This window comes from Rhinopithecus bieti, unplaced genomic scaffold, assembly GCF_001698545.2.
Source record: "Rhinopithecus bieti isolate Rb0 unplaced genomic scaffold, ASM169854v2 scaffold_41779, whole genome shotgun sequence".
NCBI lineage: Eukaryota > Metazoa > Chordata > Mammalia > Primates > Cercopithecidae > Rhinopithecus > Rhinopithecus bieti.
The window spans coordinates 57,989-78,612 of record NW_016817334.1 but is presented as its reverse complement, the minus strand read 5'-3'; positions in this window follow the sequence as shown (position 1 = coordinate 78,612).

Sequence of the window (20,624 nt, the reverse complement as noted above, 5' to 3'; positions counted from 1 at the left end):
CAGAAAGTTGCAAAAATACCCACTGGATAACAATCTCTACACTGTTAAATTTTAGCAGGTGGAATTTCAGCTTGCCAAAGACTCGAAATTAGGAAACTGCTCTTCCAGCCATCTCCAGACTGGTAACCCTTTATTTGGTGAACTGAAAACTGTAGGAAGATTGTCCTTAAGTATGCGATTAGATCTTGAACCAATCTTTTGTCTTCTACTACATTCCAAAGAAGTCTTTATGCCAGGAAAATAACTCAATGGTACATTATAAAATGGATAAAGGAGGAATGATGGAACATCAGTAAATGCTGAACATGAGATCTCTGAAGCTGAATCTTGCTTCTGGAAGTTCATCCAGTTTACCCAAAAGGCAGTAATAAGAATTACTGGATACATCAAAGTGAGAGGAGACCCCTTTATAGGAGAGAATAAAATAAAATAATTAAGCTACATATGGAAATTCACTTCACTATTGTTAGTTTCTTCTACTAACGTGTCTTAACATGTTTTAAATTTAATATTATTTGCCATTAAACAATATAAAGAGTTTTATCCTGCCTGGAAAGAAAAATAGTCACAAGCATTATATTAATTCCATGAGCTAGGAAGACATGAGTTGTAAAACATTTAATATAGGACCGCAGTGGTTATTCGCAACTGAATAATGAATTGCATGTCACACAATGTATGATAGTTATCTGGGCTGCTTAAGTTACAGCTAAGGAATTATTGGTCTCCCTTATCTGAAAGACCAAATGTAATATGAGATCAAAGAAAGTAATAATTGTGCAGGAAACAACATCTAAAAAAAAATTCCTCTGAGGATGAAAAACTGGTTTATAAAGTTCAAGATTATCATTTTAGGTTACTCAAGTTGGATCAAACATTTTAAGCGATATTTTGAATAGACTATGTGCAGCAGAAATAAACACTAAAAAATTACCAAACTGCCAAACCAGAGAGTCCTTGTGGGGATGGAACAAAACAATACGTGAAGTTATTTTTAGCCATTTACAAGGCATGAGAAAAGTCCATATAATAAAGACAACATGATTATGTGTCTTGGTTTCATTGAAAAGAGAAGGCCTTCAAAGTCTACTCCAGAGCCCCTTAGACCAAATCGAATCTCTCTAAGCAAAGGAGGAGACAATAGGAGATTTCTGGTCCCTGCCAACTGATGACACCTGTGTTTTCTTAATTGGCAGCCCCTGGTGACTCAAAGTGGGTACATGAAGCATTTGAAGAAGATTGATGGGTGGTTCAAACCAACAGTTAGTCATTGAATAAGGTACCAACCTAGATTATTTTACTCCCTTACCAAAGCACGCCAACAAAAAAAACTTTAGGAATTCATTAACAACTGATTACAAGACATAATTTACTACCATCCTTAAAGACCTACAGAGACAGAAGACACCACATGACTTCCCCATCTTGCATACGCTTCCCTAGCAAAATTCTTCTCTCAAAACGTCTCCATACAAAACTCAATTGAGATTAAGTGAAAATTTTTCATTCAACACTCTATACAATATTAACTATCTAAACATTTAAAACTGGGTATTTGCAAAGAAGGGGAAGAAAGATTAATAATAGTTATCTCTGAGTGAGATTAAGAGTGATTTTTAGCTGCTTTTTTATCTTTGCTTTTTTTTTTTTTTTTTTTTTTTTTTTTTTTTTTTTTTTGAGACAGAGTCTTGCTCTGTCACCCAGGCTGGAGTGCAGTGGTGCGATCTCAGCTCACTGTAACATCCGCCTCCCAGGTTCAAGCAATTCTCCTCCCTCAGCCTCCTGAGTAGCTGGGACTACAGGCACATGCCACCACACCTGGCTAATTGTTTTTGTATTTTTAGTAGAAACGAGGTTTCACCGTGTTAGCCAGAATGGTCTCGATATCCTGACCTCGTGATCCACCTCCTCGGCCTCCCAAAGTGCTGGGATTACAGGCAAGTCACCGCACCTGGCCTATCTTTTCTTTATTTTCCCAGATGAATACAATAAGCACATATTACCTTTATAAAATCAGAAAACAAAAGTTTTAAGAACAATCCACAATAAGGACTTCAAGTGGAGGTAATAGATGATTTTTCATTCCCCCTTTTACTTACGTCTATGTCTCCCTTTGCAAACACAATCATGTTTCTAATACTTTCCACTTCTCTCTGTTGACTCTTTGAAATGTTCTATGAGCACTTGGGTCTCATTTGTTATGCCTACGAATGGGAAAAAAAATCTCCGGAGATACTGTCACACAGTACTAGGTTAAGACTTTAGCAAGCCAAGTGAGGATATGATTTCCCAGCTATGCCTACAGGATAACAATCGCCATTAATTTTCTCCTGATTTAAAGATATGGTTTTTTGTGACTATTTACCTTACTGTGGTCTAATAATGCAACTGTAATATTAATTAATTCTATACAATCACCATTCTACAGAAAAATAGTCCTGAAACAAAACCACACTCTTTTCACATTTTAAAATTCTAGGGACAATATAGCTGATTGTGGTGAATAAATAAACACATATAATTAATACAGAAAGCAAGAATACAAAACCAACTCTGGATAAGAAGTTTGTTTCATATCAACCACGGTTAAATTTGTATGATCTTAACGTTGTATTTTACCTTCTGTGTTACACACTCTAAGTCAAGCCTGTCCTCTCCCTGAAGCTCTCCCCAGCCACTCACCCACACAGATCTCCCTATATTTCCATAGCCCTGTCTGGGGTTTGCGTACCCTGTCCATTTGGACTACCTTGTACCAGTGACAGCCAGATATACAAGTGACACACATTTGGGAAAACAGGATAGATTATATAGAAAAATAGATATAGAGATACATAATCTACCACTATCCTGTTTTTCCCAGTGGATTCCTTATGCCATTTTACAGGCCCTCTCCCACTCCACAACAACCTCTCTGTTGATCTCAGTGTCTGGCACCATGTACAGCAAATATCTCTTGCTTGGTTGATTTGAAAGACAATGCGTGACCTTATTTTCTCAATCTACCAACCCAGCATCCTTACCTGGGTCCAGCCATAGCCCTGATGTCATAACTGGGAGACAATGTGTTGGAATCAAGAGTTCCCCAGGCTGGAAGCCAGGACATCCAAACACCAGGTTCCAGTTCTGCTAATTCCTACTAGTGTGCCCTTGGACAAGGTGTTTCACCTTCTTGGCTGCCATTTCCCCATTTGTAAATCAAAGTTCGAGACCAGGTAAACGTTAAGGTCTACTCCAGCTCTTAAGTGCTATAATTCCACATGTTTGGAACCCTGTTTAGAGCTTCCCTGTCCAATATGGTAGCTACTAGCTTTAAAGGGGCCATTTAAATTCAAATTAAAATTCACTGAAATTAAACAAAATTAAAATTCAGTTTTCAGTTGCATTAGCCCCATTTCAAGTTCTCAATAGCTGCATGTGACTAGTGGCTACTGTTTTTGGACAACAGATATGGAACATTTTTATCATGGCCAAAAGTATAATTGGACAGGTCTGGAGTAGAGTGATATATTAAATATCATGTTTGTCCTTCTAGTGGTGTGCCAACAGATCTAACTAATTTTAATTAAGTATATTATTCTCATTTCATTGTCAGTTTCAATACTCATAATTCATATATTACAAATGCAACATTTAAAATTTATTTTAAATGGCAGTCACTTGGAAATGCTCCTTTGACTTGGAAAAATATATCTACAAGAATCATGACTAGAGTGGCAAGCTGAAAAACAGGAGCCTAAGATCTACCATTCCCATCCAGATTCCCACGTTCAGCCAGGCTGAACTCTGTTTTCCCACCCCTCACACTTGGCAGTTTTCTGTAAGCATGTCTTTGTTCACTTTCTTCCATTAGACCATTTCTCTTTCCTCCCATGTCCCTCCCCAGGTCCAAATTCATCAAGATCCTTTCCACAGTTATGCTGCGGCAAAGCTGGGAAGAAATGGGTCCAAATGCAGCCATGGTAGCTTAGCAATAGGGATCAGGATGGGTAGTTTAAACAAGTTGCATGAAAGAAATGCCCAGGCAGTCAGGTAGCATGCGACCTTGCCTCAGTTTGCATTATCAGATATGAGAAAGCTACATGGTGAAATTTGCCAAGTCTGGGACTGCCTGAGAAGGTAGTAGCTCAGTTCACCAAAATACATCAAAAAATAAAATGAGGGGACAAAGTAAGTCATGAAAGAAGGCTTCTTTGGGTCATTAGCAACTGCTGAGGCAGTCTGCCCCTCATGTGCTTCTGGAGAAATGCCAAAATTCTCTGCCCAGAAGCCCACCCAACCCTAGTAGACAACACAGAACCAGACTATGTGAGCATGTGAAGTGTCAACCCCAGCACCAGGGAAAGGTGAACAGCTGGCAGGGGCAGGACTCCCTTCCTCAGTCCTGACTGAAAGTTTCCAGTCACAAACTCACAGTCAAAGTATCCTTTGTATGAATCACTGCAGTGTAAGAAAATCTATCCCCCTGTGTTGTTGTTACTCCAGTTGTCTGGTACTCCAGGACAGATGTCACCATCCATTATCTATTGAAAGTCATGTCTTCCCCCTTAGACCTGCCATAACACTTTATATCATTCTTGAGATACTTACAATGCACCCCTACTGTTTCCTGTCCATTTCGTAATTCCTCTACAAGACTGTGAGTTATAACTGGTACTTTGTACTTCTATATACCAGCATTTTAGCACAATGAGTAGCTTACTAGGAGATGAATAAATACGGAATCTGACAATAAGTGGATGACTCAGTGAAGTGAATGAATGGATTTATGAATGAACACTCTATAGCTAATCTGATTGTAACAGCCTCAAAATAATCCAGGTCTTACAGTGTCTCACCTTTACCCAGTCTTTCATACATGACTTATTTAAATCCTCTTTCTTCAAAGAGACGTGTCAGTTGGTCACATCAGAGTAAACGTCCAGAAACAATGTTACCTGCAAGGGTGTGTTGCTGATGTGTACAGTAGGTTGAACACTACTAAGGAATGCTATTCTGAATTGAATTGTACCTTTTCTACTTAGTTCTTCTTCATTTAAAATAGTTATGATAATTCTTTTCAATTTTTAAAAATTATTATGAGTACATGATAGCAGTATACATTTATGGGGTACATGTGATGTTTTCATAAAGGCACACGATGTGTAATGATCAAATCAGGATAATTAGAGTGTTCATTGCCTCAAGCATTTATCATTTCTTTGTGCCACAAACATTCCAATTCCACTCTTTTCATTATTTTAAAATATACAATAAGTTATTGTTAACTATAGTCACCATGTTGTGCTACAGAACATTAGATCTTATTCCTTCTAACTGTGTTTTTGTATCCACTGACCATTCCTACTTTATTCCCTCCTCCCACTACCCTTCCCAGTCTCTGGTAACGATCATGCTACTCTCCCCATAAGTTCAATTGTTTTAATTTTTAGCTCCCACATATGAGTGAAAACATGTGAAATTTGTCGTTCTGTACCTGGCTTATTTCACCTAACATAATGTCCTCCAGTTTTATCCATGTTGTTGCAAATGACAGAATTTCTGTATTCTTTTTTTTCTTTTCTTTTAGAGACAGGGTCTCACTGTGTTGCCCAGGCTGGAGTGCAGTGGTGAGATTAGGGCTCACTGCAGCCTCGACCTCCCTGGGCTGAAGCAATCCTCCCACCTCAGCTTCCCTGGTTGCTGCGACTACAGGTGCATGCTATCATGCCCAACCAATATTTTATTCTTTTTTATGACTGAATAATATTCTACCGTGTATATGTACCATATTTTCCTTACCCACTCATCTGTTGATGGACAGTCCGGTTGCTTGCATATCTTGGCTATTGTGAATAGTGTTGCAATAAACATGAGAGTGCAGATATCTCTTCAGTATACTGATTTCTTTTTTCTTGGATATATACCCAGCAGTGGGATTACTAGATTGTATGGTAGTTCTATAGTTTTTTGAGGAATCTCTACTGTTCTCCATTATGGCTGTACTAACTTACATTGCCACCAACAGTGTATGAAGGTTCCCCTTTCTCCACATTCTCACCGGCATTCATGATTACCTCTTTTTTGGATAAAAGTCATTTTAACTGGGGTAAGATGAATTCTCACTGCAGTTTTGATTTTATAATTTTTGATATCATACTTAATTGGATTCAAATAAAAGTATCCAGACATGGTAAATTTACTTCCACATATATAAGATAATACATGTATAAAGTTATTCATTATGACATTGTCTTTAAAATAAAAGATTAGAAACTCAGTGACAATCAATGGGGCTACAGAAATAAGTTATGATATAGACATTCAATGGAATGATATGTAAATGTTTAAAGAAAGAAGAATGCTTTCTACCTAATGCATTCCAAAGTAATTCATTACATTGTTGTCTGTAATACAAAATACTAGAAACTATTTGAAGGTCCATCAATGGGGATAGACAAAGTGTGGTACATCAGTAGAATGATATACAATTATGAAAATGAGGCTACTCTGCATATATAGAAAGATTTACGAAACATATTGTTAAGTAGAAAAAGCAAGCTCAATAACTTTGTTTTGAGAAAGTCTTGCTCTGTCACCCAGACTGCAGTGCAATGGTGCAAACATGGCTCACTGTATGCAGCCTCAACTTCCTATGCTCAAGTGATCCTCCTGCCTCAGCCTCCTGAGTTATCTGAGACTACAGGCACACGCCATTATGCTTGGCTAATTTTTTATTTTTTTTATAAAGACAGGGTCTCCCTATGCTACCCAGGCTGGTCTCAATCTTCTGGGCTCAAGTAATTCTCCCACTTCAGCATCCCAAAGTGCTAGGTTTACAGCCATGAGCCATCTCATCCTGCCAGAAACAAAATTGATAGTGTGTTAATTTTTGTATGAAAAAAGGAGACAGTTTAAGATATATTGGCATAAAGAAACTCTGAAAGAGTACACAAGAAACTAATAAAAATGGCTATACAAGGGCAGTAGAATTGGGTTCATGAGGGATGTGGGGTGAGCAAAACTTTTCATAATATACCATTTTATATTTCTGTTTTTACCCTTGCAAGTGCACTACTTAGGCAAAATATTTAATAGACATTTCCACTATCATGCTACATTCATTTAATGAATGAATTTTAAAAGAATCCTTAATATATCATTCTTCATCACTCTCTCATCAAGTTTCCTTTCTGTTCTCTGCCCCACGACCCCGTTCTATATCAAATGCCTTTTTTAACACTCACTACGACCCAGGTGAGGGAAACAGCTGGGGCAGAGCACTTTGGAAAGGATTGGTTTTGATCCCATTTGAAGCCTGACAAGACCTAATGCTAAATTTAAAAAAAAAAATAGTTTGGGGAATGTGTTTGCCTAAAAATGAAAGGTGGGATGTGTAGGCTGGGTAATATCTGAAAATTTCAATAATACAGAATTGTGTTGTACCTGCTTCGTACTAACTTTTAATGGTCTCATTATCAATGAGTTTAATAATAATGTTTTCATTCTTGAATGAAGGCAATGATTCTCACTCCCTCTCTGAAGAACTCATGAACTTTTTATTTCATTAGCCAAAACAGATTTTAATAGGGGAAGGTAACTGAATAGCCATATTGAACTTTCTTTTTTAATATCACACCAACTTCTTAAATATTGAAGTCATTGATCTATATTTGGAAACCTGTAATCATCTAAGGTCTTGTACAACCTTCCATTTATTAGAAATAAATTCACACAAAAAAGCAACAATGTTTAAATTTGGTGTTTAAAAGACCCTCTCAGCAAGAGGTAATAAAATGTCAGTCCCATTTAAATGAGACATTATTGACCCCCATTAGTAGGACACGTGCTTGACTTGACTTTTTCTAAGGGTGGTGATGGATTTGCTCTTGTCCATCCACACACTCCTGCCCTGTCCTCTCATGACCTGGGGCAGACATGTGCTGGACAGCTGGCTGGACCAGGTCTGTGGCCTCTGAACAAAGCAAACCTTGCTGGCCCACACAAAGACTGAATCTGTGACCTTGTTCTCATTAGCTCAATGCCCTAATCACTTGAGCTAAACAGCTACAAAAAATATATAGATTGAGCTTTGTGTAGATACATGTCTGTGTGTGGGCGTCAAAGCCAGGAATAAAATAATATATAACAACAAGCTCGAAGCTGGTGCTTGGGCATTAAAGGAGGTCCTCCTATAAGTTATGTATCTTGTATGCCATGCCCCAGTGGCATTTTCCAAGCTGAGAGCCAAAATATAATCACCTTAAAATAATTTTATTTCAGTTCTAATATAATATGATTCTAACTCCAGAAAGAAATCGATCCTTGAAATTAGTAGTTAGGCACGTGTACAAGGAGATCCTAGGAAGCAATAGATTCCACAGCTTATATGATCTGGGTTCTCCTGAACCTTGGACTGAACAAGGAAGTAGAGATTAAGACTAGAGCTAGAGGGGAAAACAAGAGGCAAAATTTTGTCACTAGAAGATACTTTGTCACTAGACGTTGTTTATCCACGCAAAGTTTCATGAAAGAAATACCTATGCTCCATCAGTTAATCTAGAACTGTTGGTGAGTATCCAGTGTGCTGTGTGCCTCAGAACCTCTTGCTATAGAGATCTACTAACAGGAAGAGGACCTCCTCTCGTGAAATTCATGATCATGGAGAAAGTCACTGAAGACCAGATTCCCAGGATTCTACTTATCTCTGAATAGACAGCTATTCCAGTACAACTAATAAGGGTCACCAAGACTGTGGGCCCAATGCAAGACTCACCAAATGTGGAATATCTCAAATTAGATGAGAAATTTAAACACAAGTGCAATATGAGCAATTTCAATGTCATTGCTTTATTTCAGGAGATGAGATGAAGTTCAGCCCAGAAGCTTCTCCTCCTCACTCATTGGAATGGACCCTCTGTCAGGAATGACCTACAAGAGAATCTGGGACACATCTCCAGGCACAACATTAACCATCAACTACTGGGAGATGGTAACTGAACGCATATCTTGGGTCACAAGAATCATATTCCATGTTAACTATCCAAAAATGCTACTTTGAAGCTCCTCCACTTTTGAGAGATATAATTCTCCTTGGCATAAAGTTCCAACTCCTTAATCTGACATTCAAGAGAAATTCAAGGCTAAGTTTTCTTTGTCTTTGCATATCCATGCCAAGCAGATGGTTTCCCACATGAAAGAGCTTCCCACATAAAGAGCTCAATAAAGTATTAAATGAAGAAACAAGTGAATGGCTGAAGCTAATCCTACTTTATCTTTCTATGTGATCTCACTCTACTTCCCTTAATCTTTCCCTCCACTCATAATAGTCTTCTCTTTGTCCCATGAACATGGCTGGCTGTTCCTTCCTCCAGGCTTGTTTAGGATGTTCTCTCCAACTAAGGGGATTACCTTTTATTAAGTGTTTATAACACTTTATATATATTATCTCAATTAATCCTAAAAATTTAACAAAATAGTCACTATAATATCCATTTTATAGAAGATGTCCATAAAAGCTAAGTAACTTCCCAAGATTACACAGCTAGAAAACAAGAGAACCAAGATTTGAACACAGATCTATCTGGTTCCAAAACTCTTCTCCCTTTCAGGGAATGATTCTTTCTTCATATCTCCAAATTCTGCATTTTCAAAATTGCTTTCTTTTATGGCTTAATGCAAGCTTCAAGGAGAGGAACTCTTCCTGCCCATTCTATCCCATAGTGATCTCTCATTCTTTTAACTTAGCATTGTAAACTCAGTGTCTCAGATAACAGTCATGGACTGCCTCAACATTCCATCTTTTATTCTTTTTAATTTTTCACTAATCTATTCCTTCTCAGACTAACTAGATCAAAAGCTCATGAAGGGCAGATTCTACACATTGCACATCACTATATCTCTTCACAAGCATGGAATAGACTTGTGCATGTGGTAGGCAGTCAACAAATATATCTTGACTGATTAATGTTGACACCTCCATCTTTCCACCAAAATCTGTGTACCAATTCCTATTATTATAAGGACACATCCCTTGAAGCGTTTACTTCCTAAGGTTATTGTAATAAAGGAAGAAAACTGGAAGGTTCCAAAGATTAACTATGTTTTTAAAAATATTTCAAAGTTTTTCATTATTAAACTTCTGGGGCATCTCTACTTCTGAGAAGTCTAACACACTAGTGTTAGTGAGATCATCTTGTTAAGATTTTCCTTGTTTCCTTCGAGTACCCTCATTTTCAAAGGTTAATTACCTGGTTGTAAAAGTGCATTCCAGAATGAAATTTAACCTATGAGTTCTCCATCTTGAGCTGAATATTCTTAGCAGTTTTTTTTTTAAAGTAGAAAGCCATCTGTTTAACCAATTTAAATACATACTTATAGAAGAATAAAAAAATAGGAATACAGAGAGAGGTTCATGGATTTTAAGTACTTGTGAGTATTTGTAAAACACATTATGACTTTGATGCTTGGAAAAAATATGAAGTGATACTTTCTGCTATAAATCAGCACTGGCAAATAAAGAGGGACTAGAAGTTGGGATATCTTAAAGACAAAATTATCATCCAAAATGTTGATAATTTGTGGGCCATAGAAAAGAAAGATTTATTATTTTTCAATGGTTCAATTTCTTAGGAAGATAAAAAAAATCACTCGAGAAAACATCAAACGGAATGTGGTTCTTATTAATATCACATAACCTTTCTCACAAAACTTTTCCCTTCCCCAGCCTAGCTCCCATTAGAACCAAACTAAACACGTTGACAGCTCCAAGTTAGGAAGGCGTTAGGCCAATAGTCTATCCTTTGGATAAACTGAATCATTCATTCAATATCACTTTACTAGTTTTCTTGACGAACCAAATACATGGCGACAGACACTATTCTGCAGGGTTTAATCACACACAAGTGGCAAAAACCACAGAACACAGCGCCTAATCAGCCAGGCTTTCAACCATGGTCTTACTCTGTGCACATATGTCACTCCCATTATCATTAGTATCAATAAAACCCTGACATTTTACACACTCAGGAGAGGCTGGATCTCAATGTTTATGGTTTGATATGTTCTCATAAAAAGTATATCGCCTCATTACCAAATAAGTTTATACGAATCGGTATGTTTTTTTTTTTTTTTTTTTTTTTTTTTTTTTTTTTTTTTTTTTTTTTGCAAAGTGAAAGCAAGTTTATTAGGAAAGTAAAGGAATAAAAGAATCCGAATCGGTATGTTTTAAATTGAATAAGCTCCTCCAGAGTAGAATAAATCATGGATTTTTTTCATGAAAAATTTTTGGATTATTTCTTTTCTATTCTAAATACTCATATGAAGCTAAAATTAGCATTTCATATTTAGAATTTTTAAGACAACCAATGAATTCTACGATTTCACGTTTATTTTCAGTCTCAATAAACATTTATTAAAGAATGTGTGAATAAATTCAATCACCCAAACCTGGGAATGCAACCCACAATCATAAAGTGGTGTTCCCTAGAGGAGATCCCAGATGAAATTCAAAATAAATGTTTNTCATGAAAATTTTGGATTATTTCTTTTCTATTCTAAATACTCATATGAAGCTAAAATTAGCATTTCATATTTAGAATTTTAAGACAACCAATGAATTCTACGATTTCACGTTTATTTTCAGTCTCAATAAACATTTATTAAAGAATGTGTGAATAAATTCAATCACCCAAACCTGGGAATGCAACCCACAATCATAAAGTGGTGTTCCCTAGAGGAGATCCCAGATGAAATTCAAAATAAATGTTTCAAAAATTAAGCTCACATATGCCTCATATAGTTGACTCCACTTAGCTCTGAGTTTGAATCCCAGGAAGAAATAGTCTTAAGATCCGGACAGAATTGCTTAAGCAGGGGTGAAAGATAATAGATGTCACTATATCTTTAGAATAAATAGCTTAAACTGGGCGTGGTGGCTCAGACTGTAATCTCAGCACTTTGGGAGGCAGAAACATGGATCACTTGCGCTCAGGAGCTCAAGACCAGCCTGGGCAACATGGTGAAACCCCATCTCTGCAAAAAATACAAAAATTAGCCTGGCGTGGTGGCTCACACCTGTGGTCCCAGCTACTCAGTTGGTTGAGGCAGGAGGATTACTTCAGCCTGGGAGGCAAAGGTTGCAGTGAGCTGAGATTACAGCACTGCCCCCCATCTGGGTGCTAAAGATTAAGCAAGATCCTGTCTCAAAAAAAAAAAAAAAAAAGTAGCTTGAACACTCCTTTGTATGAAAGAGGAGAGCCACCGAGGCCATCTCCTAAATCCCCAGGCCATCCCCGAGTTGGTGAACCCAGAGTCGTATGGCTGTACATCAAAACAAAACAAAACTGAGTTAACACCAACACTGCATTCTAAGATTATCCCATCCCCAACTCCCACCCCTGCTGCCACTGCCACTGTGTGTAGTCACATGTATTATTACTGCCACAATCATATCCAGGTGCAAACCTGCTCATGTAGCCTATAACCTGAGACACTCAGCTGAGAACAGTGAAGGAGCCTGACATTGAGGGTGTGACCTTCCTACCCACTCCACTGGGGAGCAGAAGGAGGAAGACAATCAAGGCTGTGTGAGACCCAGGCTCCCTATTTTTATTACGGTGCTTAATCAAAACCAACATACCATGTAAACATTGGCATATATCATTTCACAACATCAAGTTTTTTATACAGTTAAACCATTAGCTTTTTGCCCAACAAGTTATAAGCTCAAAGAAGGCAGAAACATCTACCTGGCTTTGCTAAAGTATTGCCTGCGTAAAGCCTAATGCCTTTCATATATTAGATGCTCAATAAATGTGTGATGAATGATAATAAATCAGAGAGCACACTAAAGAGCCAATCTCCATAGGTTTCATTCCTGTCTATGTGACAGTGTGATCCTAGTCACTTCTTTGTGCTTCACTCAGTCCCTTGTCTACAAAACAGGCATAACAATGGTATCTTAGTGGGTAATGGTGAAAAATCAGTAAGTTAATATGAGAAATGCAGTTAGAACAGGAGCTGACACATACTATGTGCCATTATTATTAATTATTATTATCATCATCATCACAACCTCTAATTACTGGTGTAGGGTGGACCTTGATCAACTTCCAGAATATCATGCATTCCTACAGGTGTTCATCATCCTATGCAAGCATTTATCTGTATAATAAATCATCCTCCTTTTGTGAATGAAAAGACAGAGAGCACTACTTAATAAAATGAATTATTCCAAGGCCTGATGTTCTGCAATGTTTGAAAAGATCCTCCTGAGTAAGGAGCTTATCACCACACTTGCCCTTTAGTATTTTTTTTTAAAAAGTTGTATCTGAATTACTACCCAAGGTCCATTGCTATTAAACATGAAAAATAACTTCCACACACATACATAATTTGCACAAAATCCCATCGGTGCGATTTTGACAGGTACGAGGAGACTCCCGATACTGCTAATTGTTCACTGGGCTTAACCTCAGATGATGATTCAGCTAAATGCTATATTGAATTTCATCATTTCCATTTCCCCTATTCCTGCAGTGACTCTCTGAGGGGTTTACGGCTTTCTAGAGTGGCCTGCCTGCTTGGATGCGTGCACTCAGGTCACTGTGGAGGACTGTGTGAGTGGAGCAGGAATGGGAACATCTTAAAACGAAACAGCTGCGTCAGAAGTGGTCAAGGCTCGGGCGCAATATGATAGCTGCTATTAAACCCCACTTTGAGCTCCTCATGGCTTTGATGATTTCTTTCTTCCTCTCAAAAGTTTATCATTCTTTTCCTGACTTTAAGTCGACCTCGTAAAATCAGCCCGATTTTTGTTTTGGTTCATATTAAAGTTTTGGTTGTATTGTCCATTCGTTTCTGAATTTTTGTTGTTTTTGTTTTTTGCTTTTTCTTTGTCTCTTTGGTCTGAGGAAACTATAAAGTGAGGTGAACCAGTCATGACAAATTCTTGTAAACAGACATAGAACTAGGAATTCTTGTTCCCTAGAGTTCACCTGTCTCGCAGGCCTTGCCCTCCAAGGCACTTCTTCTTGGTAAGCATCTGGAAGTGTCCATTTGTGGGCTGGATTTGGTTTGGTTTGGTTTGGTTTTTTCAGGATCTGTGGTATCAGTCTCCCTTCCTGACACCTCTTAGTCCACTGCAAGCTAGTGGAGTGAAAATGTTTCATTTCAACATCTGCCAATGGCATCCCTGAATAAAATTTATTATTCACTATTATAAGAAAATAAGAACTTAATTGCATTGTTGAAATTTAAAATTTTATTTTTCATTCTGACAGTTAACTATTAAACGCATTTCAAGCTCCTAGAAGCAGTTCTAGAGCCCTCCAACCTTACTGGTAGGAAAATCATTTAAATAAAATGTTTCTTGGATTAATATAGTTAATTCCACCACTGTATTTAGCATAATCTTTTCTTGGGGCAATAATTATTAAGTCACCACTTAAAGACTATTTAATGATGTTGAAATGAAGCCTACACTTAGTCAGCCAACTCATTGGGACTTTTTCCAACTCCCAACCACCACCTGGGATTCATCTCAATTCTCTGATTCTGTGTTTCAAATCAAAGATACTATTTGCTGTCAGCAAGTCCCCTGATTTATTTAATCCTTCCCCGAAATATATCCTGAAATTCTCACAATTTAACCCCTATTTGTCATGACAGCAGCTCCTCTACAATGACTAACACACTCTTCAGCATTATCAGGTGTTTGCAGAGGGCTCTGTGACTGCGCTGGTGGCCTGGGAGATCAAGAGCAACCCTCTGTAATAGTGTTGTTACTTTATCTTCTCAACAAATCACCAGTAAATTTTTAAAATAACGTTTATAATCTCCATTACTTCTCTCCGAAAGTAAGAACACTCAAGCATACGACAAGCATAGCATAATGTGTGAAGGCTCAAGAATCTTTATAGTTCTCGTTTTAAGAGTGTCAATTGCTAATTTAATCAACAATATGCATGCTTACTAGTTTTTAGACTAAACAGTACAATATAGAAAAATATGGGTTCAAATGGAATAAAGACAAAAGAAAATAAAATAAGATAGGAAAAAGGGACAAGAAAGATGAAAACTCTGATTGATTTTTAAAATAAATTGTGGCAATGGAATTAATGTAACCAAGTTTCATCTTCTAGTGTGTAAATTAGTCAGCTAACAGATTTTTAAATCGTATGTAAAGCAGAAGTCCTATGATAGAAAGGTGGCATTTTTTTCTTCTCCAAAATAGTAGGAAGAATGTCCTGCAATCCATAATAAGAATCAAGGGGAAAAATCAGAATAATTTGAGTAGTTTGCTGAAAATCAGTCTCAGAGTTTACAACTCCTAAATTCTCAATTGTCCTTCCCATATTTTCAGATCAGTTATGAAAAGCATGGAACTGAACTTCCTGAAGATCAGTTAGCATTTTATTAAGCTTTTACTTTGAGAAAATTGTAGATCCTCATGCAGTTTTAAGAAATAATAGAGAGGCCGGGTGCGGTGGCTCACGCCTGTAATCCCAGCACTTTGGGAGGCCAAGGCTGGCAGATCACAAGGTCAGGAGATCGAGACCACGGTGAAACCCTGTCTCTACTAAAAATACAAAAAAAAATTAGCCAGGTGCGGTGGCAGGCGCCTGTAGTCCCAGCTACTCAGGAGGCTGAGGCTGGAGAATAGCGTGAACCCGGGAGGCAGAGCTTGCAGTGAGCCAGACTGCGCCACTGCACTCCAGCCTGGGGGACAGAGCGAGACTCCGTCTCAAAAAAAAAAAAAGAAATAATAGAGATCCCATGCACCCTTTACCCAATAGTAACGTCTTGCAAAAACACAGTACAATATCACAACCAGGATACTGACATTGATACAGAACATTTCCATTATCAAAAGCATTCATTTTGTTGCCTTTTTATGGCCACACTCACTTCTCTTCCACCCCACTGCTCCTTAACCCCTGGTAAGCACTTTTCTTTTTTCCATTTCTATAATTTTGTCATTTCAAGAATTCCGTATAAATGGAGCCATATAGTATGTAACCTTTTGGGTTTGGCTTTTTTCACCCAGCATAATTCCCTGGAGACCCGTTCAGGCTGTTGCACTTATCAATAATGTGTTCCTTTTTATTGCCGAGTAGTATTTCATGGTATAGCTGGGCCACGATTAACCATACATGCTTAACTGTTAACAGAATGGTTAAGTTTGTCTTTCCATGAAGGACATTTGAAATATTTCCAGTTTTTCACTGTTATTAAAGCTGCTGTAAGCATTCATGCACATATTTCTGTATGAACTTAAGTCTTCATTTATCTGAAATAAATGCTGAGGAGTACAATTACTGAGTTATATAGTAGTTGCAAGTTTAGCTTTTAAAGAAACTGCCAAACTGTCTTTCACAGGCTGTACTATTTTACATCCCCAATAGCAGTATAGGAGTGATCCTGTTTCTCCACTTACTTGCCAACATTTCTTGTTGTCATGGCTGATTTTTAGCCAAAGCCAGAGATCCAATTTGGAACAAAAACTGACAGAAAGACTTTCAAATTTAATGCATTGTGTTATTTTAACATTACCTGGAATTTTTTCAATACCAGATCCCTTGGTTTTAAACTCTACAAATTAAATGCTGTGTACTTTGTATAAATTATTTAACATCTCTGAACCTCAATTTCTTTAGAGGTAAAACCTGTCCCTGCAAGTATAGAACTATATTAAGGGGATAATATGTGTAAAGAACATAGGATACAATAGATGCTTTGTAAATGCAAATCCCCTTCCTGCACATTATCTATTGATCATTATTTATTCTATTAATAATATACAAGCTTTCTCTTAATGCATTCCCAGCACCATTTGTTTGGTTTTATAACTCTGTCTCTCCTCCATTCAGATGAAAATGAATATCGCTTAAAAATTGTGTTAACATGATAGAAAAGAAGCAGGATGATATTGCTTTCAAAAACAAATTCAAACCCAAGTCTACTGCTTTGTGACCTTATGCAGTTATCTTCCATCTGCAGTCAACAAGACTGGTGGTTTCATCTCTTCCATCTGCCCTACAGAGATATTTAGTTCAAATGACAGAAATACGTGAACACTGATTTGCAAACAGTGAAGAGCTATACCACTATGTGATCAATAGAGTAAAGCTAGTTATAGAAAATGAAGTCCACTGCACCTAAGGTCTCATTCATTCTGTCACAGAATGTCAAGGTCAAGAAATGGCAGGAACCACAATGATTTCAGAATCTAGGACAATGGTGCCCCAAGGAATGGGATGTCGGAAGATTATAACAGAAATCATATTTGTTTTTATATAAACAATCAGAAATGAATTCACTAATAGAGTAACCATTGGCAACAGCACCCTTGCTTCATTCTATGTTACCCAGTTGCCTTGAGCACACAAGGTAACATCAGGGAAGGGGGAGCTCTTGACCACAGAGGGGTTGACAGTGGCCATCTTACAAGCACACGTGGCCTGAAATCTGTTACAATTTGTCTGGCTCAGATGAAAACATATTATATAATCCAGTTTTAACTAAACTAATCTTCACCAAATGAACAAATGGTTTAAAAATATTCTTGCAAAGAACCTTTCATTAAATAGATTCCAAGAAGGCAAACATAAACCATCAACAGGAAAACGGCAGAACTGACACTGCTCCTCCTCTTCTCAGCCACAAAATAAGACAGAGACACTGATGATATGGATCCAAAAGTAAATCAACCAGAGGATTTTTAAACCACCAAGGCTATCTGAAATGTGGATTTACACCCACTGGTGATGATGCTGAATCTTACCGTAAAACATTTAAACCTTTTGTCTAATTCTTCCTTTTAATCTTACCCCTTTTTAGGTTTTTTTTTTTTTTTTTTTTGCACAGGTTTATAATGTACACATCAGTAAAGATGTACAGATGTATAATTTGCAAATAAATATACTTAAAATGTTTTACTGCTGGGGTGCATAATAAAAACAGCAGGGAAATCATGGACCTAAGATATATTTCTTTAAGGTGTTATTTTCCCCACTCTAGACGTTTGTGTCGGGCACCAATAGACTACACCACGAATGACGAAGATGGCATAAAAGTAGGTTTCCACTTACAGAACAGTGGGTTGTCATCACTAGAACCATCTTCTCCTATCTTTTGGGAGCTCTAAAGACAGCCAGAAGTCATTACCTTCACCCTGTCAACCCTGAGGGCTGGGAGCCAATGCAGGCTTCTCATACCAATCTCCAAAAATTCTGTGGGCTGTTACCATTCCCACGTTTAGTGACTCTCAAGATGGTAACTGTGGCATGCCACTCTAACATTGAGAGCTATGCCAAAGAGAACAGCTGACATTGATTAAGCGCTTATCCTATGTCAGCCCCTCATGTGAGTTGTCTCACTGAATGTTCACCACAACAACAGGAGAGAGTCTACAATTATTATCCACCTTTTACAGCTGTGGTAACTAAAGCTGAGAATGGTTACTTTCCCAAGATCACACAGCTGATAACTTTTGTAGTCAAGTTCACACTGTGCCTCTAACTCCAAGGACCTGCTCTTAATCACTATGCTATGCTGCCTTACATGCATAGTAATAACTTTATGGCATATCATTATGAAGATTTCTTTAAAACAAAATTAATTTTTAAAATTTGTCACGTTCTAAATGTAATCCTGCTTCCTCTTGGGATCAAAATATTTACCAGAACATATAACTGATTTTGTAATACACATGAAAAGTAAATTATAATGGTATGTATGGGAATTATTTTTATACACAGATTTTGAGAAATGTAGCATACCAATTCTTGAAACAAGTGCTTTAAATCCTTTCTGACACAAAGCCGACATAATATAAATAACAATACAATCAAATAGACACAGCTTACTATTTACTCATTTATGTCTGAAGTTATATGTTAAAAACTCTAGTACCCGGCTGGGCGCAGTGGCTTACACCTGTAATCCCAGCACTTTGGGAGGCCAAGGTGGGCAGATCACCTGAGGTCAGTTCAAGACCAGCCTGACCAACATGGAGAAACCCCATCTCTACTAAAAATACAAAATTAGCTGGGCATGGTGGCATGCACCTGTAATCCCAGCTACTCGGGAGGCTGAAGCAGGAGAATCACTTGAACCCAGGAGGCAGAGGTTGCAGTGAGCCAAGATCATGCCATTATACTCCAGCCTGGGCAACAAGAGTGAAACTCTATCTGAACAAAAAAAAAAAAAAAAAAAAAAAAAAAAAACTTCTAGCACCCAAGGCAATGAGAAAAGTCCGTGGAAAATACAATTATTTCCAAATATTCAGACAGTTAACAATGATTAGAAAAATCATAGAATCAGTTAAGTGAACCTTTCGATCATAAATGTAGCTGCATTAATACCATGTGATATTAAGGTTTTTAAGCAGAGAAAAGCCCAGTGAGTTGCAGCAGCCACTCTTAATTCTGTGACTTTTTAGTGAAATAGAGCAAATGGAAGTACTAGATAGAGGAAAAGAAATGGCAGTGTCAATAGAGAAATGCTTCTGAGGGCAAGTTCTCCTAAATGATTGTGTATTCTTGGCTATGTAAGTTGAGGGCTCTTGAGTTTCTCTTCTTATATGTCCCCATTATAAATACCTAAGTCATGTTTTTAAAAAGCAGTATAATTTACAAAGCAGAGTCCATTCCACATTGACTCAAATGCCATCTTGTTACCATGACTATTTTATCTTTGATGAACCATCATATTTATCTTTATAAGCACTTCGTTAAATATCACTCTGTCTGGAAAAGAAAATTCAGTTTTCTAAAACTAAGCAATTCAATATCCCAATTAAATACATAAATTTTGTAATAAAGCAAAAATAGTCACTTGATTAGATTCTGTAATTGTATTACTGACATCATCTTTACTTGAATAGCACAAGTTGTATAGAACTTAACAATGTCTGGAAAGGCAGAAAAAAATACTAGAAATGTAAAGAGGCAGTTTCCTGTTTTATTTAGTCCAGATTAATAACAGTTAAGTTGCCATGTTTCTTCCAGAAAAAGCTTTTCACTTTTTTCTGAGCAAGTAAGAGTTATAGAAATCATCTCATAGATGTACTTTATTATTCCAGCTTAACCCGTTTGAAAACATTCAATGCTTTTGACACCAATTGTTACACTATGCATCCATTTAGAAAAAACAATGTCACAGTAATAAAAATATTCTTATATTTTATGCTAGTATTAAAAATCACAGCAGCTAATATTGTCCCATATACCAGAATTAACATATATTTTCTTGATTGAACACTATGCATTCATTTAGAAAAAAACAAAGTCACAGTAATGAAAAGATTCTTATATTTTATGCTAGTATTAAAAATCACAGCAGCTAATATTGTCCCATATACAAGAATTGACATATATTTCCTTGGTTGAGTTTCTTCATCCAGTAAAAAACAATTTGAAAGGCACTGAACGGAAGAAAACAAACAAGCAAACAAAAACAATTCAGTTCAATTGGATCCAGCTCCTTACCCTCTCGTTTGTAGACAAAGAGTGTCAGCTCCTGTCTAAGCAAACTTTCTTTTTCAGATTTTGTTTCTGTATTATTCCACTCTTATTTTCTAAATACCCCTTTAAGCCATCATTTCATAATTGTAGTTAGAAAAGTCTTTGCTCGTTTTCTCT